General features: G+C 40.9%; 1 long non-coding RNA gene across 1 annotated transcript; it reads right to left on the bottom strand.

Moving 5' to 3' along the window:
• Nucleotides 1–2587: 2587 nt before the first annotated feature.
• LOC138894443 (uncharacterized) lies at nt 2588–10097 on the bottom strand. The gene is made up of 2 exons (XR_011409096.1): nt 9211–10097; nt 2588–2890 (listed from the first exon to the last, which is right to left on the bottom strand). It is a non-coding gene; the product is annotated as an uncharacterized lncRNA (long non-coding RNA).
• Between the last annotated feature and the right edge of the window lie 290 nt (nt 10098–10387).

A 10387-nucleotide genomic window follows, 5' to 3' on the forward strand; every position in this document is an offset into this window, starting at 1 on the left:
GTAAGTCAATCTTGGAAAACACTCTGGCACCTTGTAACTGATCAAATAAGTCATCAATACGAGGCAATGGATACCTATTTTTCACTGTGACTTTGTTCAGCTGGCGATAACCAATGCACATATGCATAGAACCATCCTTCTTCATCACAAACAAGACAGGAGCACCCCAAGGTGACACACTGGGCCGAGTGAAGCCCTTATCAAGCAACTCCTGTAACTGCTCCTTTAACTCCTTCAACTCAAGATGAGCCATACGATATGGAGGAATAGAGATGGGCTGAGTGCCCGAAAACAAATCAATACCAAAGTCAATATCTCTGTCGGGCGGCATGCCCGGAAGATCAGCTGGAAATACATCTGGAAAATCCCTCACTACTGGGACTGACTCAACTGTAGGGGTATCAATACTGACATCTCTCACATAAGCTAGATACGTATCACACCCGTTCTCAACTATTCGTTGTGCTTTAAGAAATGAAATAACTCTATTGGGAGTATACTCTAAGGTACCTCTCCACTCTAACCACGGTAATTCTGGCATAGCCAGCGTCACGGTTTTAGCATGACAATCAATAATAGCATAATGGGGCGACAACTAGTCCATGACCAAAATATATCAAAGTCTACCATGCTGAGCAATAATAAATCGGCTCTGGTCTCAAAACCACTAAGAACAACCAAACACGACCGATACACATAGTCCACAATAATAGAATCTCCCACAGGTATAGACACATAAATAGGAGAACTCAAAGAATCACGGGCTATGCCCAAATATGAAGCAAAATAAGAGGACACATAGGAATACGTGGAACCTGGGTCAAATAAAACTGACGCATCTCTATGACAGACCGGAACAATACATGTAATGATAGAGTCAGAAGAAACTGCCTTTGTACATGTAGGAAGAGCATAATATCTGGCCTGGCCTCCCCCTCTAGGGCGACCTCCACCTTAAGCTGGCTGAGCAGGTGGGGTAGTAGCTGGTGCTGTAATCATAGCCTGAGGACCCGGTGGAGCATGTTGTGCCTAAGAAGTCTGTGGAGGTGCACCCCTCCTAAATCTGGGGCAATCCCTCACCATATGGCGAGTGTCGCCACACTCAAAACAAGCTCTCGGAGGGCGTGACTAGTGTGACGTCTAGGGCTAGGTTTGCTGGACTGAGCGCTAAAAGCACCTCGTGCAGGAGGCGCACTAGATACTGGCGGTGCATAATAAGACTTCTGGGGCCTACAAGGGGTCGGAATACCACTGGCGGCTGGAAGAGCTGAATGAACAGGGTGACTCACATAACCCTTACCATGGCGAACTGCAGCTGGGGCACGAGTACTACTATAAGTGCCAAACTCTCGAGACCTCTTAGCCTCTCTCTCCTTCTCTCCCGAGCAAGCATACCCTCCAATCTCCTAGCAATACTCACAACCTGCTGGTAAGAAATATCCAACTCTAACTCCTGGGCCATGTTAAGCCTGATACTGGGGTGGAGTCCCTCAATAAATCGACGAACCCTCTCTCGAGATGTGACAACCAAGGCTGGTGCATGTCGGGCCAGATTACTGAAGCGAATTGCATACTCTGAGACTCTGAGGAACATACTCCCTCAAGAACATGTTTGAGAATTGAATCCATGTAAGTGAAGCTGCCTCAGCCGGACTACCCAACTCATAAGCACGCCACCACTGATAGGCTGCTCCTCTAAGCTGGAATGTAGTAAGAGAAACCCCACTCAACTCCGCTATGCCCATAGTACGAAGAATGCAGTGACAATCCTCTAGAAAACCCTGGGCATCCTCTGACGCCAATCCACTAAAGGTAAGAGGGTGGTATTTCTTGTACCTCTCAAGTCTGAGATGCTCCGCCTCAGAAACTGTTGCCCTAACCTCGGGCTAAGCTGGAGCTACCGGCTGCATCGGTGTAATCTCTGGAACCTGGTTGACCTGAACCCGCTGCTCTGGGGTACCAGCGACGGGAGTCTGTGCTCCTCCCCCGACATGAGATGTGGTAGGAGCAAGTGGAATCAATCCAGCCTGAGCCAAGGTGCTGAACATGCTAAGAAAGTGCCTAAGAGTCTCATGGAGAGCTGGTGCAGCAACAGATATCTCAGGTGTCTTCCCTCCAGCTAGAACTATTGGGGGCTCCTCTGTAGCAGCTCGTGCGGGTGCTCTGGCTGCACCGTGTGGAAGTCCTTGACCTCTACCCCGGCTCCGGCCCCGGCCTATCGCGGCTCTAGCAGGGGGCGCGGGTGCCTGGTCATCAGATCCATTTGTACATGTCCTCACCATCTGTGAGAGAATAGAATACAAAAATTTAGAATTTCGAAGTCAACAATTTCGCACGACAAGGAATCAAAGAAGTGAATTTTTTTCTAATAGTTCTATAGCTTCCTGAAGATAAATACAGATGTCTCTGTACTGATCTGTGAGACTCTACTAAACTTGCTTGTAACTCACGATACCTATGAACCTAGAGCTTTGATACCAATTGTCACAACCTAATTCTCCCTCCGTAAGACGTTGTGACAGCACCTAGTCTCTATGACTAGGTAAGCCTAACAAAAATATGGAAATAATAAAAATGGAAGTGAAACTTAACAACTAACTGCAACAGATAACTAAATAACTAGTAACAATGCCACTCGGCATGTACAATAACCAACACTCTAGCAATGCACAGTATTCCCAAAACCCGGAGCATCATAAGTCACAAGTTACAGAAGAAAACTAGTATCTCTATACACTAGAGTCTAACAAAAGAAGTACGGAAGGTAAATGACATAGGAGAGAATAGAGGGGGACTCTGAGGTGTGCGGATGCGGAAGATATACCTTGAATCCTCCGTACAACAGCAAGCACTCTCAGCTAATAGCGGGGCTGATAAGAAGTACCTGGATCTGCACACAAAACATGTGCAGAAGAGTAGCATGAGTACACCACAACGGTACCTAGTAAGTGCCAAGCCTAACCTCGGTAGAGTAGTGACGATGTCAGGTCAGGCCCACTGGTATATAATAAATAAAGCAGGAGAATACAACAGTATAATAAGAGACTGGAATTTAACAAAAGGAAAACACAGCAAAATAACAGTACAACATACAGGGATAAATAGTAGGAAATCTCCCGAGATACCGTCTCGTGGTCCCAAAATAAATATGCAGAGAGAACGCCCGAGGTACCGCCTCGTAGTCTCAAAAGTAAATATGCAGGGAGAACTCCCGAGGTACCGCCTCGTAGTCTCAAAAGTAAATGTACAGGGAGAACTCCCGGTGTACTGCCTCATAGTCTTAAAAGTAAATGTGCAGGGATAACTTCTAAGGAACCGCCTCGTAGTCTCAAAAGTAAACACACAGCTCAAACCGATAAATACCACAGTTAACAGCAAGAATTCTACATTTAGGACTGATAAAGAACAAGGAAAAATAGAAAAATCAACTAGGCATGCTGCATAGAGTTCAAATAAGCAGTTAAAGCCCTTAGACATACGATATTAGACTAAACAGGATAACCACACATATTGGCATAACTCAATTAAGAATGAAAACAGGTTACTACTCAATAAAAATCGGGTTTTACAACAAATAGCCAGTGTACGCAATCGTCACCTCGCGTATACGGCGCTCACATATTACATCAGTACCAAATCCTAAGGGAATTTTCTCCACACAAGGTTAGACAAGCCACTTACCTCGAACCAAGCTCAATCAATCCGTAATAATGCCTTTTTCTCGATTATCTGACTCCGAATGGACCAAATCTAGCCAAAAATAATTACATATCATGAATAAAATTACGAGAAACTAATTTAAATAATAAATCTACGAATTTAGCAAAGAATCAAAAATTCGGCCCAAAACATCGACACGGATCCACATCTCGGAATCGAGTAAAAGTCACAAAATACGAACACCCAATCAACCACGAGTTCACCCATACAAAAATTGCCAATTTCCGACATCAACTCGACCCTCAAATCCTCAAATCAAACTCTCTAAATCCCTAGCCTCAAACTCCCAAATTCCACCTTAAATACACACTAACTAGGTGAAAAAATAAATGGGGAAGCAAGATTATTGATCAAAAATAAGCACAAGGGACTTACCTCAAGAAATCCATCGAAAATGCTCTCAAGAAATCGCCAAACCTGAGCTCAAAATGTTTAAAATGAGCAAAAATCGCGAACCCTTGCATTTAACTGTTCTGTCCAGAAATTTCGCTTCTGTGGGCTTCCAATCGCGCCTGCGATGCCGCACCAGTGGAATTTCCTTCGCAGGTGCAGAAATGACTTAAGAGGGATGGGTCTGCTTCTGCAGAAAAAGGGTCGAACCTGCGAGTGCGCGCCTGCAGACTATTATCCGCTTCTGCGGTCTTCTCCACGCCTGCTGTTCCTTAAGCGCATTTGTGGGCATCGTAGATGCGGTATTTCCCCTCGCACCTGCGACCCCCTGACCACCGTCCCAATTCCGCTTCTGTGCTTGGCCTTACGCACGTGCGATCTCGCACCTATTTTCAAAAAACTTCAGCCATTCTAATAAGTCCGAAAAATGATTCGTTAACCACTCGAAATCAACCCGAGGCCCCCGGGACCTCAACCAAACATACCAACAAGTCCTAAAACACCATACAAACCTAGACGGGCCCTCAAAACACGTCAAATAACAACCAAAACATGAATCACCCTCCAATCCAAACTTAATGAACTTGAAACTTCAAATTTCTACAACCGATGTCGAAACCTATCAAACCATGTCCGATTGACCTAAAATTTTGCACACAAGTCATATTCAACATTACGGACCTACTCCAACTTCCAGAATCGGAATCCAACCCCGATATCAAAAAGTTCACTTCCGGTCAAAATCTCCAAAAATTCGACTTTTGCCATTTCAAGCCAAAATCAGCTACAGACCTCAAATTCACAGTACGGACATGCTCCTAAGTCCAAAATCACCCAACGGAGCTAACAGAACCGACGTAACTTCATTCCGGTGTCGTCTTCACACAGTTCTGATGCTCAAAATCCTAAGGCTTAAGCTTCCATTTTAAGGACTACGTGTCCCAAAACACTTCGAAACCAAAAAAAAGACATCCCGGCAAGTCACATAAGCATAAACAGATAAGGGAAAGCAAAAAATAGGGGATCGGGGCTATTACTCTCAAAACAACTGGCCGGGTCGTTACACCAAGGGACTGCGACGTCTAAGCAGCTCTACCTTGAATCATTGCGATCACACTATAACTCTGTCCGAGTCCTATATCTCCAAAACCTGGCTCTGCACAAAAATGTGCAGAAGTGTAGTATGAGTGCACTACTGTCGGTACCCAGTAAGTATCAAGATTAACCTCAGTGGAGTAGTGATGAGGTACAGTCGCGACACTCACTAGTCTAATAACTTGTGCAATATAGTATACAAAAATAATAGGAAACAAATAACAATGATGGAAACAATAATCAACCAGTGATATGCACAGTAGGGCAACAAGAACACCGTAAATATTGCTCAACAAATAATGAATACAAGTACAACCAATTAATCAAGTCCTTCAAATATAAATAATAATCTTCAAGATATGATACTCTCCAATAAATATATTTCGAATATACTCCCTTCAAATAAATATCTTTCAAATATAATTCTTTCAAATAAATCTCTTTCAAATATAATTCCTTCAAATAAATATCTTTCGAATAAAAGTCACCCTGTGACACCTCATTTCAAAATCATAAAAATACGGGTCTCAGCCCACTTTCATATTTCCACGATACCTTGTGCCAATTTCTCTATCATAACCGCACGGACAACTCATGTGCCAATATCATCATCATTTACTCACGACACCTCGTTCCCACATTTCATATCACAACTGCACGAACAATTCACGTGCCAATATCATCATTATTTACTCACGGCACCCCGTGCCCACATTTTATTTCATAATCCGCCTGGCAATAGCCATAGGCTCCCGATTTCAACATAGATCAGACTATTATTAATTTACCAACAACAAGGCAAATTGCACAAGATATAAAAATAAACACAAGGAAAATCACAACATCACATGAAAATTACCAACGCAATAACCCCACATCATCACATAAGAATTACCAACACAATAACTCCACATCATCACGTATCATCCCTAACAATAGACACCCTTATCTCTCCTATAGCCACCCTTATCACTCCTATAATAGCCACCCTTATCACTCTACCCAGACAATATCCTAACACACTTAACCACAGTGAAATGCCACCCTTATATCCTCATAATAATAACTCAAATCACACAACAATTTACACAAAAAATTATCACGACTACACAGCACAATCAATTCCTATCACAATTTGTCCAACAAATACAACCAATTCCAATGATATAGTAAAATCAATAAATTTCTCAAAAATAGCCCAAGGCTCTACACAACGTATGTAAAACCTCAAAAATAATCAACAGAGATAGAAAATACTCAGTATAGGGCAACACCTTCATTAATTCAAATTTTTGATAATTATATTAACGCCTCAGTTTAAACTTAGTTCATTAATTATTTGCAGATGAAAAATCCATAATATAATTATTTTCAGGAAATATCAAATCAACAAACTCACGGAATTCACATAAATATTCAAGTAACAATCACATCAAATTTTCATATAAAAAAAAAATTAACAAACGAGGATAGAGGCATGACAAGTAGATGATTTAATAAATGCCAATAATTATCCAATTTACTACACAATAATGCCTAAGACTTTAACCCAATAAATTCTGCACATATAAGCTCGAGTACGTACTCGTCACCTCGCGTACACGGCTTTTCATATTTCACAAATGGCACACAAGACTCGATGCCTAAGGGGTAATTCCCCCACTCAAGGCTAGACAAGATACTTACCTTTTTGAAGTTATGACGATATTCCAAAATTATCTTTTTCTTTGAATTGACCTCTGGATAGCTCAAATCTATCCAAATTAATTATATAACTTCATTAAAATTCATCAGAAATAATTCCGGATAATAAAATGTCGACTTAAAATTTTATTCTAAAAAGTCAACCAAAAGTCAACGCGGGACCCGCCTCTCGGAACCCGACATAATATTCACGAAATCCGAACACCCATTCCGATACGAGTTCAACCATACCAATTTTATCGAATTCCAATAACAAATCGTCCTCCAAATCTTGAATTTTCGTTTTTGAAAAGTTTTATAAAAATCTCAATTTTCTCCATTAAAACTCGAATTAAACGATGAATATAGCCATTGATTTATGAAATATAATCATTCTTGGATGTAGAACACTTACCCCAGTCGAAGTCATGAAGGAATCCTCAAAATCGCCCAAGAACCGAGCTCCAAATATCACAATCGAAATGAAGAAATGACTGATTTTTAACCCCCTTATGTTTTTGTCGCTTCTGCGGACGAATATGCTGCATCTGCGGTCTCACTTTTGCGAGACAAAAATCGCATTTGCGATCCTCACTGCCCAGCCCAAGCTCTCACCTGTGAAGCCATTTTCGCTTCTGCGATGGCCAGGCGCATTTGCGCAGAAATTGCCGCTTCTGCGGCCTTCTTCATCAGCTTCTGCCCAAGTTGCTTCTGCGTTGCAAATCCTCACTTCTGCGACCAAATTCTCGCAGAAGCTGTCGCATCAGTTGCTGTCCAGAACATCAGAATTCCAGCAGCTTTCTTTAAGTCCGAGTTGATCCGTTAACCTTCCAAAATCCACCCGAGGCCCTCAGGACTTTAACTAAATATACCAACATGTCCCAAAATACAATACAAACTTAGTTGAGGCTTCAAACCACGTCAAACAATGCCGAAACTATGAATCGCGCATCGAATCAAATTATGAGTTTTTAAATCTTCCAACTTCTATATTTTGCAGCGAAACGTATCAAATCAATCTGGAATAACTTCAAATTTTGCACACAAGTCACAAAAATGACGTAATGGAACTGTTCCAATTTCCGGAATCGAAATCCGACCTCATTATAAAAAATTCAACCTTCGGTCGAACTCTCCAAAAATCTTCTATTTTTCAACTTTTGCCAAAATGCGTCGAATTGTCCTACGGGCCTCCAAATCTAGATCCGGACACACGCCTAAGTCCAAAATTACCATACGAAGCTGTTGACATTATCTAAATTCTATTCCGGAGTCGTTTGCTCAAAAGTCAAACTACGGTCAACTCTTTTCATTTCAAGCTTCAAAATGAGAATTGTTCTTTTAATTTAATTTCGAATCTTCCGAAAATTAAACTCAACTACACCCACTGGTCATAATATATATTACGAAACTGCTCGAGACCTTTAGTCACTGAACGGGACGTAAATTCTTAAAATGACAAGTCGAGTCGTTACACCCATGTTACACCATCTTATCTCAAGGATTACATTTGTAATATTGTTTATTTGACTAATCGTAGTGGATCTTGATTTCTAAGCCCTATCACCCCAGATTCAGTGGCTTTTAATGGTTTATCTCTTTCCAATCAACAAATATTTAACTCTGTGTCAAATATCCACGAACTTATTAATTATGCACAGACAACATATCATCCAAGATGGCATGAAGCAATGAAAAAGAAAATTGAGTCTCTTGAGCTCAATAAGATCTGGGAAGTAGTTGAACTACCCCATGGAAGAAAAGCCTTACCATGAAAGTAGGTATACAAAGTTAAACACTATTCAAATGGAAGTGTGGAGAGATTTAAAGCTCGATTGGTTATTTGAGGAGATATATAGAAAGAGGGTATTGATTTCAATGAGGCATTTTTACTAGTGGTGAAAATGACAACCATCAGGTATATTCTAACTACTGCAGTTAAAAAGGGATGGGGTCTCTACCAATTGTATGTAAATAATATATTTTTACATGGAGATCTAAATGAGGAAGTATACATGAAGTTCCCAGCTAGGGTAATGCCTCCTATTCCTACTCATGTCTGCAAATTAAAGAAGTCTCTTTATGGCCTTCGACAAGCTTCTTGTTAATGGTATGCTAAGCTCACAACTGCTTTTAATTTTAAGGAATTCACCCATTCTATGAATGACTATTCCTTATTTTTCAAAAATAAAAATTCTTCTATCTCAATCGTGGCAGTCAATGTGGATGATATCCTATTAACGGGAAATAATAATGCTGAATTGAATGCATTAAAGAAATTTCTGAATTAAGAGTTCAAACTAGAGGACCTTAGGGACTTACATTTCTTCCTGGGAATGGAGGTTCTTCGAGAACCTCAAGGTTTGATCCTTTCCCAAAGAAAGTTCACACTGGATCTTTTGTGGGAATTTGATGCCCTCCAGCTATATTCTTGGAAAACTTAATTACTTAACTCATACTAGACCAGACTTGTCTTTCACCATTCAACACCTGAGCATGTACATGCAAGACCGTAGACAGCCATATCTCGAAGCTACTCGTCGAGTTCTTCGATATCTTTTGAAGGATCCTAGTCTAAGACTTTTTATGTCATCTTCATCATCCTTTCAACTTCTAGCTTTTTGTGATTTCGATTGGGGGACATGTCCAGACTCTCGAAAATCAGTCATTGGTTTCTATATTTCACTAGGTACCTCTCCTATGAATATGGAAGTCCAAAAAGTAAACTTCCATTTCACTTAGTTCTGCCGAAGCAGAGTAGCATTCGATGAGGCGAGTGGTTTCAGAACTGACTTGGTTGGTGCGACTCTTTGAAGATCTCTCAATACCCATCTCTCTTCTAGTTCCTCTCCACTCAGATAGCTAAGCAACGATTCATATCGCTAAAATTTCCGTCTTTCACGAATAGACCAAGCATGTTAAAATCGACTATCATTTTGTAAGAGAGCAATTTTTTGTTGGTCTAATCTCCCTCTCCTTTGTCAGATCTTCCTCTTAGCTTGCCGATCTATTTACAAAAGCCCTCATTGGTCCTCTTCATCATGATTTATTAGGCAATTTGGGGGTTCTTTCCTCCCCCTCCAACTTGGGGGGGAGGGGTATTGGTGTTGGTATGACAAAATTTGATCGATCTCCGGTGGAAAAAGATTATTCTTTAGACGCCTCTGATAAGAAAATGAACAAAGACGGCAAAGTGAGTTTAGAAGTGGCTAGGGTTCTTTTGGTTCTTAATAATGTATTTATATGTACAAAGAACATAACAAGTGATTGGGCATGTGGGCTAATGGGTCACAAAGAACATACGGGCCACGACTTGGGCCTTCTTGATTCAACAATTCTGTCTTGGACCCAATTTCAATTTGGGTCTTAGATCAGCAAAAAATACAAAGCCTCATTCTAGTAGCTACAAAATACAATACAATAGTACACAGAAAATTATACCATGTATATAGTCCTTTTTATTTCTTGTATACCGTTATACATAGGCAAATAAAATAGT

The sequence above is a fragment of the Nicotiana tomentosiformis genome, chromosome 6 (assembly GCF_000390325.3).
Source record: "Nicotiana tomentosiformis chromosome 6, ASM39032v3, whole genome shotgun sequence".
Classification (NCBI taxonomy): Eukaryota; Viridiplantae; Streptophyta; class Magnoliopsida; order Solanales; family Solanaceae; genus Nicotiana; species Nicotiana tomentosiformis.